The following is a 21,333-nucleotide window of genomic DNA, read 5'->3' as shown; positions in this document are numbered from 1 at the left end:
CATAGCTACCATAAATGGCATGCATGTCACACATTGACAAAAGTGCAAACAACACACCTGCACATATCCACTACAAAAGTTTAATTTGAAAGTTCCAATAAAGGTAAAAAAAGATACAAATACCTTCATTAAAAGGGCTTTACAGTCACTCATGTGTACACAAAGTGACACAATTGGGGGCGCCACGTCCTTGCCCTGTTGGAACCAGACAAATCTTCTGTGAGCAGTGATTAGTTTGAGTTATCCTGGATTTACAATACTATGGCAAATCAGAAATGAGCATGTTAGAAGACCACACTCCTTCCACTGGGAAAAAAAAAAACACAGTAAGAAGTGAACCATTGGATCAATAACAAAAGTTCTTTAATTTGTTACATTTAAAATGATTAGCTTTCATCAAATTGCATTTTTTAGTTGATGGTTTACTCTACTTAAAAATTTTCTTGGATAAAAACTAATATTTTAAATGTAACAAATTACAGAGCTTGTGTTAATTGATCCGATGATTCCCTTTTTACAGTGCATATATATATATTTTTTAGATCAAATTAGTCAGTTAATAACTTTATAATATATATATATATGTAACCTGGAGTTGTGACGTGAAGGGCACTAGGACCCAGAAAATAGCCTCACACTAGGTGTGTGGTTTGTTACTGATGGGGGACGCTATTTAGTGATCCAATCTGCAGCCGTGCTCACTTTAAACGCCGCTGTCGTCCGGCTTGTCAGGCCAATCAAGCACACTTGTGGAGCTCCCTCGAGATTCTGGCCGTGCGTTGAAACGTCTGGTTCAAAACGTGAGGTGTGATAAACTTGCCAGCAATCCAAAATCCTGTTTAGCCTGCATAGCATTTTAAAGATTATTTTGCCTCAGGTGTGTCTGCGCTGTTGCAAGCCCCCACCCGTCAGACAGGGTGGCGCGTGGAACGCGGAAGTGAATGTGAGCAGCTTTTAATTCTTTTAACACAATTTTAGCATTTTATATTTTTAATTAACAACTTTGTTTTAATGTAAATTGTGTTTTTAGAAATTTGTGGCGTGATTAAGGCCTACTGCCTGGAACTTTTATGGGAGGAAAGTCATGACTTGCTGATGAATTGGTTGTGCTTTTAATCTGCCACTATTTTATACTGCTACATTTTTATCTTTATTGTATTTGATTGTGCCACTCTTTTATTAGTTTTAAATCATTTTATACCTGGGCCTTTCAGCACCAGTTTTACAAAGCAGCGGTTTTACATGTAATCCCTCAAGCTGTTCTTAAGTGTGTGGTTTTACTTGCAGTCTGCCCCTTTTTATTTGTTGTGATTTGTTTTATTTGGGCCAGTTGCATTTTAAGTGTGTTTTACAGTCTTGAGTTTTTACTGTTAAACTGCTGTCGGTTCTGTGCCTTCTGCCTGGCCGAATAAAACTTTTAACTCTGCTACTGCCTCCTCCAGTTAATTCTGGACACCTGCAATTCACTGTGCAGTCACATTGGTTATCACTTTTTTACGATTGCTACATATATATATATATATATATATATATATATATATACTGTAGTTGGACCCTTACAGATAATTGAGCTCTACTTTCTTTTGTTCAGGCATACTGTGAAAGAAACTCATTTATGGGATCTTGTCCTTCCAGTTATGACCCAACGCTCACGACCACATGTGAGAGCAGGAACATATTACTTGTGGAGCAAATTAGGTCAAGGTTGCATACAATACAGTACATACAGTATCTTTTTCTGTTCAAGTAGTTCCGCCCACCCACACATACATCCATACTCGCACTTGTGCACACACACTCAATCCCTTAATATTTAGCTAGTTCTGCCTTTGGAAATACGCAAAGACCAGACTTGGTGGAGTCATTAAGATTTGTAAATGAACTTAAAAAGCTCTCAACATTTCCAGACCTTCTCTTCACATTTAGATTTAACGGTTTCACCTTTGAGACTCCTTCTCCAGAACCCCAATTTCTCAGGAACAAGTTTCTACGAATCAAGATTGCCCTCAAAATAGACTTACTGCCTTTTAAGAAAGTTAACAACAATAAATCTTTATGAACAATATTTTTAGAATTCAAAAGAACCATTGCACATTCATGTATTGTCAGTTGTGTTTCATCTTAAGCGACAGACAGTTGTGGGAAGAACTTAATTTTTTTCAACTTAATTGGAACCAGTTAAAACCCATTTGAGGCCAGGGTATCTTTTACAAGGGTGCCCTACCTAATGTGTCTACAATACATGCTGTAGGAACACCTATCAGGAAACAAGAGCATAGAATAATCCTTGCAAATATTACAAATGCAGAATTGTTTTCAAACACTATTGACCAGGAGCTTTACTGATGGGGCAGATGTGGGGCAGAGGCAGAACGGTCCATCTCTTAACCACACATAGTCTGGTGGCCTGACTACAACCTTTAATGTGAAGTGTGTATGTGTGTGTGCATGGGAGAGTGTGACTGTAAAGCACTTTGGGCCTTGATGAAGGCTGGATAAGTGATATATAAGTGTAAAAAGCGTAGGGTACGTATATGCCATATGCTATTTGACAGATTGGTAGTGCTTCTTCAGCTATCCAGTCTGTGTCACAATCTGTTGTAATGAAAAGAGTGAGTTGAGTCAGGAAACTAAACTCTTAATATTTATTTATAGTTAAAGCAATCAGACTCCCCATCAATGTTTGGGTTGTAAATAAAATATCCTAATACAACCAGTGGATGCAAACAATGTTCTAAATAGGTCTGAGGTCTAGCCATTGAATGTAAATACACTCGTCACAAAAATTAAAGGAGGACTTTAAAAAAACACATTAGATAAATCAGATCTCAATATGAAGTTGGATATCTATACAAATAACGACACGGCAGTGTCTTAGGAACAAAAAGATGCCAATTCTTTTAATGGAAATGAAAGTTTTCAGCCTACAGAGGCTCAATTATGTAGACACCATAAAATCAGAGTGAAATGAAGATCTGGCAGGTTAGTCCATTTTTTCCAAAACTTAATTTCTGCAACTCAAAATGCTTTTCAGTATCTTGTGTGGCCCCCATGAGCTTGTATGCATGCTTGACAACGTGGCGGCATGCTCCTAATGAGACGACGGATGGTGTCTTGTGGCATTTCCTCCCAGATGTGTGAGGGCATTACTGAGCTGTTGTACAGTCTGAGGAGCAACCTGGTGGCGCCTAATGGACCGAAACATAACGTCGCAGAGATGTTCTGATGGGTTTAAGTCAGGGGATCGTAAAGGCCATTCAATTGTTTCAAAGTCAAAAAATATGTTAGCAAAAGGTTTCAGAGCAAGACTGGTTATTCTGACAAATATAATGCCTGAGCTATAGCAGTAGTAGTCTGTAGGGTTCTGGATTCTTAGAGCCAAAATCCCACAGACTACTTGAAATGCGAGGAGGAGGGTTCTCTCAGTCCAGTTCTCTACCTACAGTCAAGGGGTGAAGCTCAGTTTTCTTGGTGGAACTTGGAAATGGAAAGTATTGCTCAGTTATGATCAACACATGTTGCAAAAGTGGTACCTGTACATCTTCTAGCAAAACACATCTTCCCAAAAGTTGAAGACGTACGATTGTCCGATGTGATGCAAGGGATCGTTGCTATTGCGAAGTCCATTAATTCCTGATAATAAACACCCTGAAGAGCATTATCCCACTTATGACGATAGATAGGCAGGCAGGCAGGCAAGCAGGCAGGCAGAGACAGACAGACAGAGACAGACAGACAGACAGACAGACAGACAGACAGACAGACAGACAGACAGACAGACAGACAGACAGACAGACAGACAGACAGACAGATAGATAGATAGATAGATAGATAGATAGATAGATAGATGCTTTATTGTCACTTGCCTTCATACAGCGTATTGCAGACTATAAATGTTATGTTAATTAGTACAAAGCACAATTTCAGAAGGAAAGTGCACCTCTTTCTGGTTGTTTTTGATCAGATGATGTAGTAAATGATACAATTTGACAGAAATACTAGCATGTCCACCATAGAACAATTTGAAGGACAGATATCTTTTCTCCTTCCTGTTCTGATAAACTGTGGAATAACGTCTGTCCACCCATGTTCCAAGTTTCTGTTGTTCCAGTTACCAACTGGTGCTTAGGCCAACGCAATATAGAACTTATTTTTTAAGTGTCCATTATTCCTAAGCCAATCAGAATCCAGCATTCACCTGAATATAGTATAAGCAAAAGGGAATGGATGGATGACTGGATATATGGATGGGTGGGTGTTTTTGTCATATGATGTGGACCCTTAGACTATAGTCCAGAGACTTTGTAAGAAAAAACTTATTAACACTTATCAACTTCTGAGCACAAGAGATTGGTGTTTAAATAGTTTTTAAAATTTATTTTCCCATCAATTCTTTAAGTGTATTAGTTTTATATGTGCCCTGAAGATGAAAATGAGGCAACTGACAGATTCTTTATAACTTTCATTTTAACAAGGCCAAACAAAGCAAAAGGGGCAAGTGCTCACATTCCTGAGCCTATAGCCACAAATCACCGCTTTGTTCAGATGTTTGTAAAAATTGGGAAAGTGGTGCAGGGCCTGTAATCTTCCTGCCTGCTCTCACATTTTCCTGTCAACACAGATTTTGTTTGCAGCAGCTGTTGATTGTTTATCTGCTCCGTACGTGTCCTCTCTTTTTACACCAGGTCTCTCTGGTAAACTGACCAATGAGGGAATCATCTCTATTTTGGAAAATGTGAAAAAAAAGCTGTGATTTTTAAACAAGGAATGACAGGACACGTTCCAGTGTTTTCATGTGTCACCTTCAGGGGCCTATGCCCGTGTGGTTTAAGCACCCTTCTGCTTTTCTTTGATCTGGGGATCCTGGATCCTGTCTGTGTCAATGTTCTGGCTTTAAAGCCAATCCTCCAGGAACACTTTGATAGGCAGATTAAAGGAAGGAGGTTTAGTTCTGCCGAGTTCAGGACCCGTGTCATCCCTCACTAAAGGCTAGTGGTTGAACATTTGGATCCACAGAAAATGTTTTGTTCCTCTGTGAAGATGTTGTTTTTCTGAATTGCTGGAAAACTTCAGTACATTAACTCAAACGTGTGACCAGATGCATTTGCGCAGATTCAGGGAAAACCCATTCTGGTTTTCTGCTGTAAATAAAAAGAAAGCAGCAAGAAATCTGTGACACTGATGACCTCAGGGGAGAAGATGTTACTGCTGGAGGGAAAGGAGCAACCATTTCATATCAGAAAAGGGAGTTCAAAGTATTTTTGATGCAGTTTTTCATTTCTTCATCAACATTTTAACTGCAAGGCTGAAAAATATTCATAAAAAAATATATAGTATATGGTTGAATGCATTATTCTATCTGTAATTTCACAAACTATTATTCATTCATGATTTTCACCGGTTAAGGTTTCATTTTGCAATCTGTTTTGGATTCTTAAATTACATTAGAGGGACTGTGGCATTGGGACTAGATACTTTTGGGGTATATTACAGAATATACTGGGACATCTGTAGGATTGTATGTTCTAATTAAAAAAAGTCAAGCCCAATATACAAAAAAAAAAAAGAAAGTTGAATCTGTGTACTGTAATTCATCGTTATTGCTTTTAAATAATTCAGACTTAAGTGTGTCACTTGTAGAAAACGTTTGGCAAATCTATCCATAAAGTCCATCCTCAGAACCTGCAAAAAAACGTTGCTGGAGCCTATCCTACCTACTGTTGGTTGAAAGTGAGATACACCTTGAAAATATCTGGAGTCTATTGCTGAGCCACAAACTCACATTCACACCTAAAGGGATAATTTATAGACACCAATAAATCTATGAAACAGGATTTTGGACTTTGGGAGAAAGCTTTGCAAAACATTGCATACAAATATTGCGTGAAGAGGATTTAGTTTGCGTCAGAATTAGCTAATTTACATTGATTGCATAAGTTCATCACTACCGTAAATTGTTGTATATCAGCACAAAGCTTCAGAATCTGCTGGAATTACGATAACTGGATAAACAATTGAAGACAGACGGTAGTTACAAGAATGTAAATATTGGAGTAAAAGCTTTTGTGTTAAAGGGTTAAAACATCCTTGTTGTATTTTTTTGCACTTGCTTGGTTTTTCTTTGTTGCTGCAGAACTGAGATCCCACCAGGCTGTACATTTTCTTGCTTTTACCTTTCACTTGGTATTTTGAAACCTTGGGACGTGCGCTTCTGTCCTCTGCTATTTTCATGCCCAGTTAATCTGCGTGTTGTAAAGGTCACAGGAGAGCCGTGACGAGACGGCAGCATCATACTAATGACACGCAGGATGACGCATCGCAGCCAGGCGGCAGGCTGGATAAACAGAGCCGATCCATGAAAGCTGCAGATTTAGGTGATTTTCAGCTAAATCTCTGTTTGTGGATGGAAACGGGCCTGTGGGAGTAATGCGTCCTTATTTTACTAAAGCTCTGTCTATGCGTGGTTTTTATTTATGCATCTAACCGAGGCATGAGGTGATAAGAGCTACAAACAAAAGTCTCTGTTTGTGGTATAAGTTTACATTTTCTGTCTACTCAAACTGAAAGCTTAATAAGCTGCAAAGCTGTGTCAGTCAAACTCTGGATCTTCTGTACGCTGAGTCATTTGTATGCAGGAGAAATACATTTAAAAATAAAAAAAAATTGAAAAAAAGGCTTTAAGAAATTTAATAGAAATTCATCTTCTGTGAGGTAGACCTCAAAGAGACTGGGCCAAACAAACTAAAAAGGCCCAAAGCACAAATTGAAATGACCAAACATAAATAGGGAGGATAAAACTAAAATAATTACAAACTAAAAAAAAATCAAAAAGGTGCAACAAAACCAACATTATAGGATTTTTTTTTACTCACCTGTAAGCATACAGTCATGAAAAAAAACAAAGATAGAAAGAGAAACTTAGACTCTTCTTTGAATGAATAGTCCCCTAAATACAAATTTAAACATAGTGTAAAGCCAGGTGGGCCTGCAATCATCCAACTCCCTTGCAGTAATGAGTCTCTGATTGGCTGCACAACATGACAGTTGATTCATACTTTGTTAATATCAGACATCTTGTCATGCAGATGGCTGTAAGGCAACTGTTAACACACACATATATATATATATATATATATATATATATATATATATATATATATATATATATATATATATATATATATATATTATACTTGCAGCCCCACACATGAAGTTTGTTTGTGCTGATTACCAGAGTCAAACTCTTTTGGGAATAGAACAACTATTCTGTGATTGGTCAAAAAAAAAAGAGTGTTGTCAGTTGCGAGTCCTGTAGAAAACAATCAAGGCTGGGTCCAGTCAGAAAAAGACACCAGCCAGCCAGATGTGATAACTGTAAATTTCTATTACTGCTAAATGGCATTTACGTATTAATTGCTATACTACAATCTGAGAAGGCCTAAATTTTTTTTTACAGTCTGTCACAAACGAGCAGACAGCTGCTTCCACCTGCAGCAGGTTTAGTAGTTTAGACAATAATGAAACACAGCTAAAAGTCCACAAAGCTAAATCAGTGTCAGACAGGCAGAGGTGAGTCACGAGCATGGGGTCATCCAAGAAGAGGCAAGAGCTGTCAGTAGTGATGTGACGTTCTGTATCGAGGCTTCGAGGCGTGTGTCGAGTTGTGTAGGAGGAGCTTCCGTGAAGCACGTATCAAGGCTTGCTTCATCTAGGGAAGGAGCTGAGAACAATGACGTCTGAAGCTTCGCTGCCCGGCTGTACCACGTGACTAATTCATGAGGTGGTTCAGGTAGAGCCGCGAGTCTCGACAGCGGCATGAATCCTTCAGGCTCCATTCAGTGAGACAAAAGAGATTTAGGGTAAACTGTTGTTTAAATAGTAATAAGAACATTGTTTCATAAACAATAATCACTCATCATATCTCAGTGTTACAAAAGTGTGATCATTATGCACAGTAGTCCTTAATTCATTGCCGGAGTTACATTCTTAAAAAAAAAAAAATGGATGGGCAATATCTGTGAAAGATTCCTCTTTATATTTATTTAGAATACCAGTAATTATAGACGTCTTATGGGTGTACACCCCCACTTTAATTTAGTGATGAGACGTTCTGTATTGAAGCTTCACGGCTGGTGCCGCCGCAGAGGAGGGAGGAGGAGTTTCTCGGTACGCTGAGGCTCCTCGCCATTTTTGACACCGTCATGAATCCTGCAGGCTCCGTTCATAATGCGGGTGTTTGATGGAGGGTTACGATTGGTGAGTTTAGAGATAGTTCGGACTGAGGTACAGATAGTTTGGAGAAAGTCTGTAAATTTAGAGGAATAATAATAAAATGACTAATGAAACAAATATTCTGTCCCTTCAAACACTGATCTGATTTCAATGTTAATAGGATCATTTTCCAAACTCTTCATCCTGACACTGCTTTTTCATGTATATATGTTTAAGGAAAAAAATGTTTATTTACATTTTTTTTATTTAATTGAAGCACCTGTTTCACACTTTAGAAGAGACACCCCCCCAATTACTGGTTTAGTACCAGCACACATTAAATCCACCTATACTCTTACCTCACTTTAATTTATCATTTTTGTAATTTTATAGTTTTTCTTTGAGGTTTTGAAAAAATAATCTTGTTTACATTTATTTTTATCAATACATGAGCAAACACACACAGTGAAAGTTTACAGCAATGGACATGTTTTGTGAACTACTTTATTTTACTAACATGTTTGTACATGGGTTTTTATTTTCAAAATGCCACAGATCAAATTTTGCTGTTATTTTTTGTGTCCACTAGATGTCCTACTAGAGCAAATGAAGCTCATGAAGCATTGCTCTTTAGTGAACAAATTTAGACAAAGGCTTCAGTGCTTCAAGAATGCTTCATTTGCACATCACTAGCTGTCAGTGTCCAGGCAAGTTCACAGCAAGCAATCAGAGAAACAGACGCTCAGGTCCAGATAGAACTGCTCAGTAATGCAGGCACAAAACAATACTTCACACTGAGTCAAGTGCTGTGCAATGCTTAAGTGTCCTGTGGGTGATTAGCAAATGAGAGTCAGCTGAGCAGCATCTGGGGAGTGTGCGCTGAGGTTGCTGGGAGATGTAGTGTGTTTAGTACTCTGGAGACAGCTCCTGCTGGTGACCAGAGGGGGAGACAGAACTCTGACTCCTGACACCCATGCCCATACACTGACACACCGATACTGCTTAACACTACCTAACAATGGCACAAATCTATAACCACCAGGAGCAATGTGGATTTTAATGTCTTACCCAAAGACACTTCAACACGTGGGTCAGCTGGGCAAGAACCGAACCTGCGATCTTCCATTCAAAAGATCGCATTTTCCTTTAGCTCATTAGACTCTGTAGTAAAACAAATATGTCCCACTTATTTTTTTCAAAATCCCAATTTTTCTTTATCCATCCATTATAGAGAGCAGGTGTTGGGTTGAAAGCTCAGTGTTAAAGTGTCTTACTGATCTGTTCCCACTTGTTGCACTTTCTGACCAAATGCTTAAATGCAAAGGATTACACTAAAATGAATTGATATTATCTACTGATAACTTATTTAGGCCACTATTGAAATCCAGAACAATCTGACTTTTTTGAAGTGATTGGACTGACCAATTGTCAAGAGTTTATCCCACCTTTACCTAACAGTAACTTAAACTCCAGCTTCCCCAAATTGAATAGTTGGTCTCATTATAAAGGAAAATGACATACATTTTTGCCTTGTTTTAATGTTATTCTTGTATCCTTTTGTAAGAACCCTAGAGATAACATTTTTTATCATTTGCATGTTAGAAATAGATTAACAATAATAATAATAAATAATAATAAAAAAAATCCCTCAGTCTTGAATTAGCATTTTTGTAATTAAACTTAAGTGAATTGAACAGCCAGAGTGATTCCCTAAAGGGAAACATGTCTTTTGACAGAGGAAGGGTCTTTTTTAATTCAATTCAATTCAATTCTAACCCCCTCAAAGGCAGAAAACCTTGAAGACATTAACATGAAGTCACCACAATAAAAGCACGTAAGTGCAGTTGATTTTTTAAAGATTAACAGTCATGACCAAACCACAAGTCATTTGCAATGTGACTTTGCCAATAAAAACGGCTCAAACTGTGCAAAGTCAAATGTGAACCACTTTTAAGATGCTGTGATATGATTCCATTGAAATATGATGAGAGATTCCTTTAAGAAATTGGAGGAAACCTTTTGAAGACATTTAAGAGAGTGCCACGGGTCTTGAAACAGGCAGTCTTGTCCTAGTTCGCACATCTATCTTCATCTTAGGTCCTTACATGACACAAACTTTCTTCAAAGAAACACACATCTGAAGTTCCAGACTTTAAAGTGAACGTGAGTGGAAAGTGAGTCTCTGCATTGGGATGAGCTGCAGCTGAATCACAGAGGGAAAAAAGAAGTAGACATTTATGATTCGGGTGATTTGGAAAGAGAACAAAAAGTCCATTTGGATTTTATGTGGATTGAAATTGCACCCAGGAAAGAGCAATAGAAAGAGAAAGTGGATGGAACAAGAGCAGGTGAATTTTCTGTCACTGTGTTTTTCAGGAAGCCGTAAACTGCTCAATGTTATTATGACTTCAAGATGACAAAGAGAAAGAAAGTGAAGTATAAAGTGTAGATGGCAGAGGCCTGTGGGAATCTGCTTGGGATGGGCATGCATGAAGGTTAATGTGGGTGTGGGTTGTTGACGAAAGCAGCTCCAAATCAAAAGTTTTTCATCTGAAGGACGGATGAAAGCAGGAGTGGATGACTATAGCTGAATGGAGAAAATGCGCTTCAGTTCTGAGTGAGAGCTGAGTCATTGTTTCAAGAGTTTGAATCATCCTAACCAGTGAGTAATTTTGCAAGACCACTCTCTGAGGGGACCCGAGTCTCCAAAGCATCATTCAAAACCCATGGAAACTAATCTCACCACGACCCAGGAAGTTATGAGGGTGTCTTGGGCCAAGAGAGTCGTCACAGCCCACAGATCAATCAGTCACTTTCTCTAAATCTGCTTAAATTTAGGTTTCTAGAAATAATGCTCACTTTCTAGTCCTGCTTTTACATGCTTAGAACATGATAATGAAGCTACATGAAGCAATCGTTGGAATAATATACGACCAATAGTTTAAATCCCAAAATGTACACGTTGTGCCAAATCTGTCCACAAATGCTTTGCTTGTACAAAAGTGCTAATTTGCTGATTGAAATGGTTGCACTTTTTTCTTATGTGATAATTTTGGCACAAACTTTTGTATCTTGTAAGTTCACCAAAATTTTGGTTTAGTAATTACAGTATTTCTTTGTTTATCACGGGGTTACTTTTTAAAAGTAAACTACAATAAGTGAAATCCCAGAAGTGGTATTCCAAATGTTTTAAGGCTGTAAATTTCGATGTTATGCGCTTTATGTACTTTTCTCAGTCAGACGTAACATTTTCACATATTTCTCTCTCATTTAAACTCTCACACTTCAGGCCCTTATATATATATATATATATATATATATATATATATATATATATATATATATATATATATATAAAGGAGTTCAGTCTTACAGAATGAAAACAAGATGTCCGTTCAAAATTGGAGGAAAGCTGCGTGCATTCTGTTGAGGAAACATGCCACAGAGAAGTTTGATTGACATGGCCAACTAACAGTTAGGACCCAGAACAATGTGCGCCGTTAAAAAAAAAACAACAAAAAAACATGCAAAAATGTACTAATAAAAAACAGCATAACAGTCAAACCACAAACAAGTAAATTTGATATAGCTTGGAAAACCATATATTTGTACATATACTTTTGCATCCCCCTTAAGTTATGTATAGTTTCCACTACCTCTAATTTCAAGCACCATCTTATTGTCTATAGCCATGTCCCTTTCATTTTTGTAAGGATGTCATGACCCCAAAATTATCAAAATAATTATTTTTTTAACATATCTTAAAAAAAAAAAAAAATCAATTTATTTTTACACATTTGAACATGGTCTAAAAATATGTCACCAAGCTACCTCAGTGGCCCAATGATGGATTCATAGATTGTGGAGAAGTCAAACAGTGCGAGGACAAACTTTCTAAAAGTTTTTGATTCCATCAGTTTGGGTGCAAAGCAGCAAGCTAGAAAGAGAAGAACTAAAAAAGTGTGCATCATCAAACAAGCTGAGGGTGAAAATAAGTCTGCCCTAAGCTCTGCTTAAACCGATAATGACTGAGTTTTCTCTACATAGCAGGAATGCTGGAGGACCAGTGTAAACGATGGCTCCATGAAAACAGGGAAGCAACAGAGGATGAGGAGGATGAGCTATAAATTGGAGGAAAAAACCATCAACTTTGCTTTCTCTGTTGGGAGTGAAGCTGACAGCAGATTCATCCTCTTGTCTACAGCCAAACGATTCCAGACGCACACGAAGGCATGGATCATAGACGCGGTGAGGAGGAGCACCGCACAGCAGCACTGAGACGTCTCATTTAGGCTAACAGAGACTGTAACATGGATCAGTAAAAGCTCTAATGACTAGACTGATAGTGTGAGTGTGATGGATGAGTTCTTGCTGATTGGATTGGTTTTCAGAGCTTGCTTGGCTCCAACTGACGGACCCAGCTGGGCACGCTTGGTGCTAACTCATCATTTCTGAGGGCCACTTCCACAAAAACACAATAATTGGAATCCCTGCCTGTTGCTCGTAGCTATTTGTGGAGTAGTTTCGTGCAGTTAACGTGGGACAGGTGCACATATTTTCTTGCCTTCAGTCGGTAATGGTGCAGAGCTGAAGCGGTTTTCAAGGCTCCAGTTTTTTTTTTTTTGTAATGAGTCAGGGACAGAGCTGTCACTTAAATGATACTTAAAATCATATTATGCTTGTTTATTGTTAGGTGAAATGCAGACCTCAGAAAAAAACTTTGGAATCCTAACTATGAGAAAAAAGTCAATTCAGCAGCTAGAAATAGAAACATAATGAGAAAAATACAAAGAAGCAAATGTTGAAAGCACAATTTAATCTTTACATCGTAGATGTCACCCAGATTCGGAGAAATGGCCATCATAATAAAAAAGAAGAAGAAAAGAGGTTGTCAACAAGATTCAAACTAGTTGGCAGTTTCTTCATTTATACACCTACTCCCATGAAAAGCATGTTTTTGCCATTTTTAATGTGCTCTTTTTGCATTTTTTTTTTAATGATAGGGGACATATATATCAAATCAAATCAAATCAATCTTTATTTATATAGCACTTTTCATATAAGGAAATAACACAAAGTGCTTTACAAGAAAAACAGAACAGTGTAAGTAATATAAAAACATTAACAACAAACAATAAAATTAAAATTAAAAATTAGGAACCCCTGCTCCAAACCAGCAGACAATACCACCACCCCTTCTTACCACCCACTCCCTAACTGATAGAAATAGACAATAGAAAAATAGGCTGAGCACATACATTAGTTTTTGGACACTAATAATAATTGGGACCTCCCTCTCAATGAACAAACAATGAATATAAAGAACATTAAGCTTAAAACTGCATTTTTGAGCATTTCTCTATTCAAATAGTGGTGCATCATGAGCAGACAAAAAATGCAGTTGAAAAACGCTTGTAGTTGTTTGGTACAGACTACAATCTCCATGCCACAAGCCCTTTGCTCCAGTCATTCCAATGTATCCACTTGCAGACAGACATCTTGGTTCTCCTTGTATGAGCTAGTATCTGTATCAAAACTGTGGGGCTGGATAGCTCCAATATTGTTAACCATTGTTGTTTGCCAGTAATCTTAGGTATGTGTGGCTGTAAGTTACCCGGGAGAGCGCGTAAACAAAGGGCTGATGGGATATTAGTGCTGGCTTATTGCCTGCCAATGGCACTGCCCACAGCTCAGAAGCAAATTTCTGATTAACTACTAAGCTCTCCAGAAACTATGTCCTACAAACACTTTTATTTTTTTCATTTTTTTTTTTTTTTTAATCATAATGAAATGAATGTAGCTGCCCCTGTCTACAACCTTCCATGGACCCATTCAACCAAAAACCCACAGCCCCCGTATGGATCAACCGCCTATACAGGTACACATTTGATTGTGGGGATGTTGTGGTTAGTTCTTTAGTGTCACAGTAAGGCGACCCTGGTTCAAATCCCATCTGGTACCTTTGTGTTTGGAATTTACATGTCCGCCCTGTGCATGTGTGCGGGCACTCAGGCTTCCATCTACAGTCCAAAAACATGTTTTTTAGATTAATTAGAGATTCTAAGTTGTCCCTAAGTGTGAATGTGTGTGTGTGATTACATGGCCATGTAACAGACTAGCGACCTGTCCAGGTTGTACCCTGTCTTTGTTCAGCATTAACTGGGTTGGCTCCAGCAACTCTGTGACTCTGAGAGGGGTTCAGTCGGTTCAGAAGACGAATGGATGGAGAATTCATTTGATCATTTGATCATATGGCCTTAGTTATTTATCACAGTTATTGCCCACCCTTTTTATATTGTAAACCCCATGGACCCAACTTGTCCTAAAAGCCCTAGATGAGTAAAGACTGAATAAACTGTTTAAATGTCAATAGCTTGTCAAGAATACTAAACAAAAATCCAAAGTAGCCCCGTTTGTGAAAAATATGCTTTTTTTTTTCTGACTGACCAGGCGCCCGTTGTGCAGTGATGGGGTGGTCGACCTTTGGTCAGAAGATTGGAGATTTGATTTCCGCCTTCCTTGCCCGCCCATGTGTCAAAGTGTCCTTGGGCAAGTGGGCAAGACACTGAACCCATCCTGCCTCTGGAGGAAGGTTGGCGCCAGTGTTCAGAAGTGGAGCTGCCATCAGTGTGTAAACACGTGTGTGAATGGTTGAATGGGACTGTGACTGTAAAACGCTCTAAAGAGTGTAGAAAGGCGTTATACAAGTATAGGCTATTTACCATTAAGTTCTGACATCTTATGCATCTCCTTCAGATGAACTATTTTTCCGTCTTGTGTGTTCTGTTGCCATTGTAGTTGTACCAGCATAAATAACTTGATTGCCAGGAAATCCTCAGGCAAAAGAAAGTGTTGGCAGTATAATGTTAACTTTAAATCTTGGAGCAACAACATTGGAGCAGTAGAAGGAATATAACTTGGGTGTGGCTGGATCCTCACTCTTTTGGACTGCTACTCATACCAGAGTAGTTGCTGGAGAAACTTGAGGGAGAGGGGAGATCTGGCGTATGACTTAAGAGCAAACAGATCATATCATAAACTCCTAGTAACATCCAGGAGAAAGGCAACAAAAGGGAATAAACTGAAGGGGAATCCGTGAACTGGTCCACGGTCAGAGTCCAAGAGACGATCATCACAAATGCTGAGATAATAATACGGAGTCGTCCAAAAACAAGGTCAAATAGTGAAGCAGAGTCTATTAAATAAATAATAATAAAAAAACATATGCAAAGCAAGAAAATCTAAAAATAGTGCAGCTGCAAATAAAGGCGAAGAACAGGTAAGAAGAGTGGAACCTTAAAAAAAAAAAAAAAAAACGTTCACAGCAACAAACATGAGTGAAGTCTTTACTAAATTTCTATCACTTTGGCCAAGTTTCCACTTTTTTCTTTAATCTTTGCTGAACCGTCACTAGAATCTGATGTTTACGTCATCGATATCTGTGCTTTTAGCTTTAGAAAGTGTCAAATATTGTCAAATATTTCAACATTTAAAATCAAGATACCTGCTGTCCTGCACCCTTGGTTGGGATTCAACAAGGAATTAGATATGAATGAGCAGTAAAAAAAATCACTTTCAATTGTAATAAAAATAGACTACATTTGTTTAGTTGTTCTATTTAAAAAAAAGAAAAAAGTTACTTATATATTATTTATACATTAGACATGGTTATAATGTGTCATGGCTGTGCCAATGAGTCTGGACCATAAAATTTAGTTTGCAAAAAGTAAAAAAAAAAAAAAAAAAAACTAGTTAAGTTCAGGTTTTTTGCTAATCATCTGGAAATACAAACGAGGTCAGCCGGGGCAATGTAAAAAAAAACTACAGCTTACATATCCAGTATTAAAAGAAATAAATAACCAATGTACACAATCCAATATCCTGCTTTAAAAAAAAAACAAATTTAGCACAACAGAAAAAAAGCTAAAAAGAACACAGTTCTGTTTATTTATTTATTTGTTTGTTTATTTCTGTTTTAATTGGCTTTAGGGGAATCACTGATAGTAAAAAAGTCGTTTTAACTCATGCTCTCTGGAGCAATTTCTGTTTGTGTTATTTTTAGGAAACAGCCTAATAAAAAACAAATATTACGTTTTTTTTTCTATTATTATTTTGGCTCAGGGCTGATGAAGAAAAAATAAAAACATACTAAAAGAAAAAACAATAATGAACTGAGAACCATCTCCTGGCATTAAAAGAAAACAAAAACAAATGTAAAGATATTAAATTGGTGTCTTGAGGGCAATGTCTTAAAATCTATTTATCTAGATCAGTGGCTCTGAACACAGACACACGTTTATGAAAAGAAATATCTCCAGGAAAATCCCTCGCACGATTTACAAAGACTTTAGATAGTTTACTTCTTGTTTTTCAGCTACTTATTGAAACATGAAGCAGGAATAAGTCAAATCACTAATTCAATGTTAAAAAAAAAAAAAAAAAAAAAAAAAAAAACAAAGAAAGAAAATTAATAATCTGGCTCTGGAACCTCCTGAAGAACTTTAATCCAAATGTAAAGTTGGATTAGGAGGTTAATGCATTGCTTTATTTTATTTTTTACTCTGTTGTCTTTTCTTCCCTCTCCACATTCATCCTGTCCTCCTCATATTAGGCCCAGATTTAGCCAGCTCCTCCATGGGGTGTATCGGGGGGAACAAGTCTGTATGTTAAACTACGTCCACACACGATTCACGCATCAGAAACATCCAGTTTTACTATTAAGTCAATGGTTCAGATGTGATCTGAGATCCTGCAGCGTGATTTGAGCAATGGGTGCAACGGTCTGGCAGCAGAGCAATTTGAGTGCACGATTTGGGCATCGCAGCCAGAAAAACCCCTGATATTTTAACTTTGGTGAGGTTGCCGGGTTGTGTCAGCCAATCAGGGACTCAGCTTTGAGCACATGACTTTTTCAGTGACTCAATCAGCCGGTAGAATACACATCGATCTGATAGACAGTTTGTCGCATAAAATGCTATATTCTTATCAGTCCATCTATCTGTGTATCTACATCTCATAAGATTTATGTTGAATGTTCTTCCTGACATTACTGCTTGTATTTACCAGGCTTGGGACAGGTACAAGCAGGATACTGATTTGTACCCTGTTTAGGCTGCATTTCTATGTATTTTTTTTTTTTCTTTTTATGCCACATTTATTAATCTGTCTGTCCATCCTTAGGTGTTTAGTATCTTTTATTTTATTTATTTATTTTTTTCCTTAGTCAATGATGGATTTCTATAGTTCATCACATTTGGGGGCAGTTACGGCACATGGGGGCATTGTCTTCCCTTCATCTGGCCAGGCCTTACATCCTTGTCACTCAGGTCTCTTATTGCATTTTTTATGGTTCCATAACTGTGGATTTCACTCTTCTCGCTGTGAAAAATCCTGATTGATTTTTTTGGGAGGTTAATATTTGTTCTTCTATGTTGATTTTTCCTCACACCTTCTTTAAATGGCTTAACACAAGCTCCCTCCTTCCTTAACAGGTGTTTGGAGACGTTTCTATCATGCAGTATTTAAAGGTTCTATCACAGTAAATACAAATCCTTTCTCTCAGTGCTGAGCCCTCAGAAGGTTGTCTCTGTCCTCCCACCCTACCCTTTCTATCTTCACATTCCACTCACATAGTTTCCTTCAGAAAACTAAAAGCCAGATGGTGGTTTGTTAAAGATCCAGAGTCAGAACTTTATGTTTGTCTATGAAGACTTGAAACATTCACAAAGGAGAGAATTTAAGGAATTGACTTTTAAGAAATAGCAGACAAATGTGAAGAGCTAGTCCAAATAGATATAAAATAGCTGCTGCATTTGTCAGCTTTTTGTTGTGCTTTTAGTTTAAAAAAGTTGATTTGTCTTAGGTGGTATTAAAAAAAAAAAAAAGAAAAAAAAAATCTTTTCATAAATTGGCCAAGAAGAACAACCATAGCTGAACATTCAGCCTTAAACGTTTCTTGTCATCTGTTGTTTTTGTGAGGAGTAAATTCTCCATCAAAGCGATCCCTTCACATCTCCTGCATCTGTACGCTTTCTCTGTCTCATGCGACTTCTCGCTTGATGTGAGATCACAGATGTGGGTCAGAGGAAAAGGGGACATCAGCACTGTGAATTGAGTTAACCCAGATCAGCTCAAATGAAGCTCGTCGTCTTTACGCACTGAAATGCTCTCAAGTTCATTAGTTTGTCTTCCCAAACCTTTTACATCTTTTTGTTTCCTTTTTTTAATTTATTGTTTTAATTTTTCTGAGTTAATCCACTAACTCATAGGAGAAAAGGGAAGCAAAGTGGAATAAAAAACAACTTATTTGTTTGTAAGGTTTGCCGCTAAAGAAAAGAAAAGAGGCATTTTTATTATTGCTATTATTTTATATATATATATATATATATATATATATATATATATATATATATATATATATATATATAAGTTTGAATAAACTGTGTTTTTGTGTTGTTTATCTTAATGTTCTGCAGCATACAGCAAGTCAAAAACCTTCACAAGTATATAAAAGACTAAAATGTGAATTATGCAGAGAATAAGGTTTATTTTAAATCACAAGTGTCTGACTCCAAGAATTGAGGGCTCAGCATCCTGCTGGGTTCTTAGAACCTCGGCCCTACTTGTTGGCAGTGATTACCTGGATCAGGTGTGTTTTGCAAATAAAAAGCTACAATGTATTTTTTTTAACTGGCTGCATAATAGGCTGCCACAATCACATTGTGTCAGATCAACATAGTTTAAAATGAGTACTCCTGTGCTCCATTGCACACACAACAATGTCACATAAGCAATAGCCTCAGAAAACACTTCTGTCCAAATTCAACAAAGTAATTCCTGGGGGCAAAAAAGACTGCGCCAAACAATTCTTTTTCCATGAAAGAGTATAAATTATTTGTCCATTTATCGCAAGTCTTACTGTCATTGCAGTTTCAAACAGGTGTATCAGATATCACAATTTTTCTCATATCATGGAGACTTAATCTTCATTGTCCTCTGCAGGAGACCATGAGTCCACCGAGGAACTCCTCAAGTCAGAGACTTTACCACCGAGCTACAGGAAGGAGCGCTTTCGCAGACCTTACTTCTCATCTGCTATTAGACTCTGCAACGCCGAATACACACTGAACAAGAATTTTTGCTATGGTTAATTGTTTTTAAAGTCTATGCTTGGTGTTATTTATTATATAGCAACTGTTTTTAATAGACCCTCAAGGTCATTTCTCATTCAGTGAAGTTGTATTCCATCTATTCTATGTAGGACGCTTGCCTTTGAAGCCTGGAGTTTGACACATGTGCTTTAAGTATTGCTTTATTTAAAACTTGCAAAAAAATAATAATAATAATTGTCAAAATGTACATTTTGTCTTGTATTTGTTTAACCAATAAAATTAAAAGTTTCATTACCTGCGGTAATGCTCGTGTGAATGCTTTCTGCTGAAAGTATTAACTGAAGATGCAGAATGTTTTTGTTGTTGTTACTTTAATTGCTGAAGGGATTTACTAAAAATAAAAAAAACTATTTGGAAAATATTACATTTGCTAGAAGGCTGGAAACTACAATAAAGAACTATTAAAGAGTGCTGAAGTTGACCTAAATTTCTGAAAAATTTGCATTAAAATTGCTTAAAAATGCCTAATACATAACAGTTTTGCAAAAATGTTTAGTGTGTTGCTTGTTTGGAGCTAAACTCCAAATTAGCCTAAAAAACCTCAGCAGAAACCAAATTAGCCAAAAAAAGCTAGCACACTGCTTAAATACTAGGTAAACTCCAAAATAGCCTAAACTTCATCAGTGAACTAAATTAGTCAAAAAAGCATGTTGCTAAAATAGAAGCTAAACTCTAAATTAAACCTACGTAGATAACAATTATCCAAAAACCCTAGCATGCTAAAATACTAGATAAACTCATTTTTTTTAAATTACTATAAAAAATTTAAACATCACCAATGAATATATTTAAAGGATTGTTGCTAATCTACTTAAAATTCTGAAATTTGAAATCTTTGTCATTCATTTACAATGGAAACTGTAAATTTGATCAATATAAAAAATCCAAGCAGTAATGTAACAAACGAGCTGAACGTTTTGATACCAAGATTGCTGAAATTACTGAAAGTGTGATTGAGTTTTTAAGTGCCAAAAAGGTAAAAAAAAAAGAGCAGGAGAATCACTATACCATGAATCCATACTAAGCATTCACACAATAAAGATGTACTTTTTAAAAAGTTATTCTAATGAGCTAAATTCATCCTTCAACATGTACAGTACATGTATTTAACAATTACCTTTTTTCATCCATGTACTCATATAGAACGTAATGTTTTGCCCCAGATTTTATGAGTACGTTTTTAGCATCCTGCTTTTATGGTAATGCAGGATGAAGAACTATCCATCCAGAGATCCTTCCTCCTCCTCTTCCTCCTCTCAATCCCGCTCCAGTCCTCCAGGTCAGGCCGCTGTAATTGCTCCATTGATTGGTGACAAGTTTGATGCAAAGAGAAGCCGTCTGGACAAACAAGAAAAGTGACAGCTGGGCAGGATGATGCATACCTGCATCAAACCCACGGCATCAACAAGCACGCAGGAAACGAAGAAACCAGCAGAAAGACAAGGTGACAGGACTGACAGTGACGGATGGAAACATAACCTGAGCAAGAATTTCCACTACCTGTGAGATCATCTTTGCAAGCAAGAGAAAGAATGAAGACTGTTTTGTTTGTGGTCCTGTTGATTGATATCTTTTTATTTATTTTTTGTTATGAAAACGTATATCTAAGGCTTGGTTTCCTTGGTTTTACTCTGTTTTCACTTTTCATTTAAACTCCTTTTTTTATTTAACATTTTTCCGTCTTTTTCTTACAAATGCAGAAAACATCTGGACATACCCCAAGCCAGGGCCAAGAACAAAAAAAAAAAAAATTACTCTTCATGACAATCAGCATTAAGACCTTTGTGCCTGAATTTATTTCCAAATATATAAAACAGTGTATTCTTTTGTGTTTTGGTTTTTTTCCATTCAAGGTGTTGCTAAATTAAATGAAATTCTAGATTAAATTGTATTTTGCGAATTAGTGACATACAGAGTAAAAACGAGATAAGTACAGTGGCCCAGAAGTACA

General features: G+C 37.1%; 1 long non-coding RNA gene across 3 annotated transcripts; it reads left to right on the top strand.

Annotated features, from left to right (window-relative positions):
• The first annotated feature begins 589 nt into the window (after positions 1 to 589).
• LOC112144592 lies at positions 590 to 19,709 on the top strand. 3 transcript variants are annotated; one of them, XR_002918921.2, is made up of 3 exons: positions 590 to 943; positions 12,262 to 12,459; positions 19,213 to 19,709. It is a non-coding gene; the product is annotated as an uncharacterized LOC112144592 (long non-coding RNA). The 3 variants fall into 3 exon arrangements; XR_002918920.2 differs by having other exon boundaries at positions 12,259 to 12,459; XR_002918919.2 differs by lacking the exons at positions 12,262 to 12,459; positions 19,213 to 19,709 and adding an exon at positions 1,031 to 1,426.
• The last annotated feature ends 1,624 nt before the right edge of the window (positions 19,710 to 21,333 follow it).

This window comes from Oryzias melastigma, linkage group LG5 (assembly GCF_002922805.2).
Source record: "Oryzias melastigma strain HK-1 linkage group LG5, ASM292280v2, whole genome shotgun sequence".
Taxonomy (NCBI): domain Eukaryota; kingdom Metazoa; phylum Chordata; class Actinopteri; order Beloniformes; family Adrianichthyidae; genus Oryzias; species Oryzias melastigma.
The sequence above is the reverse complement of the archived record's forward strand: the minus strand, read 5'-3'. Positions and strand labels throughout refer to the sequence as shown.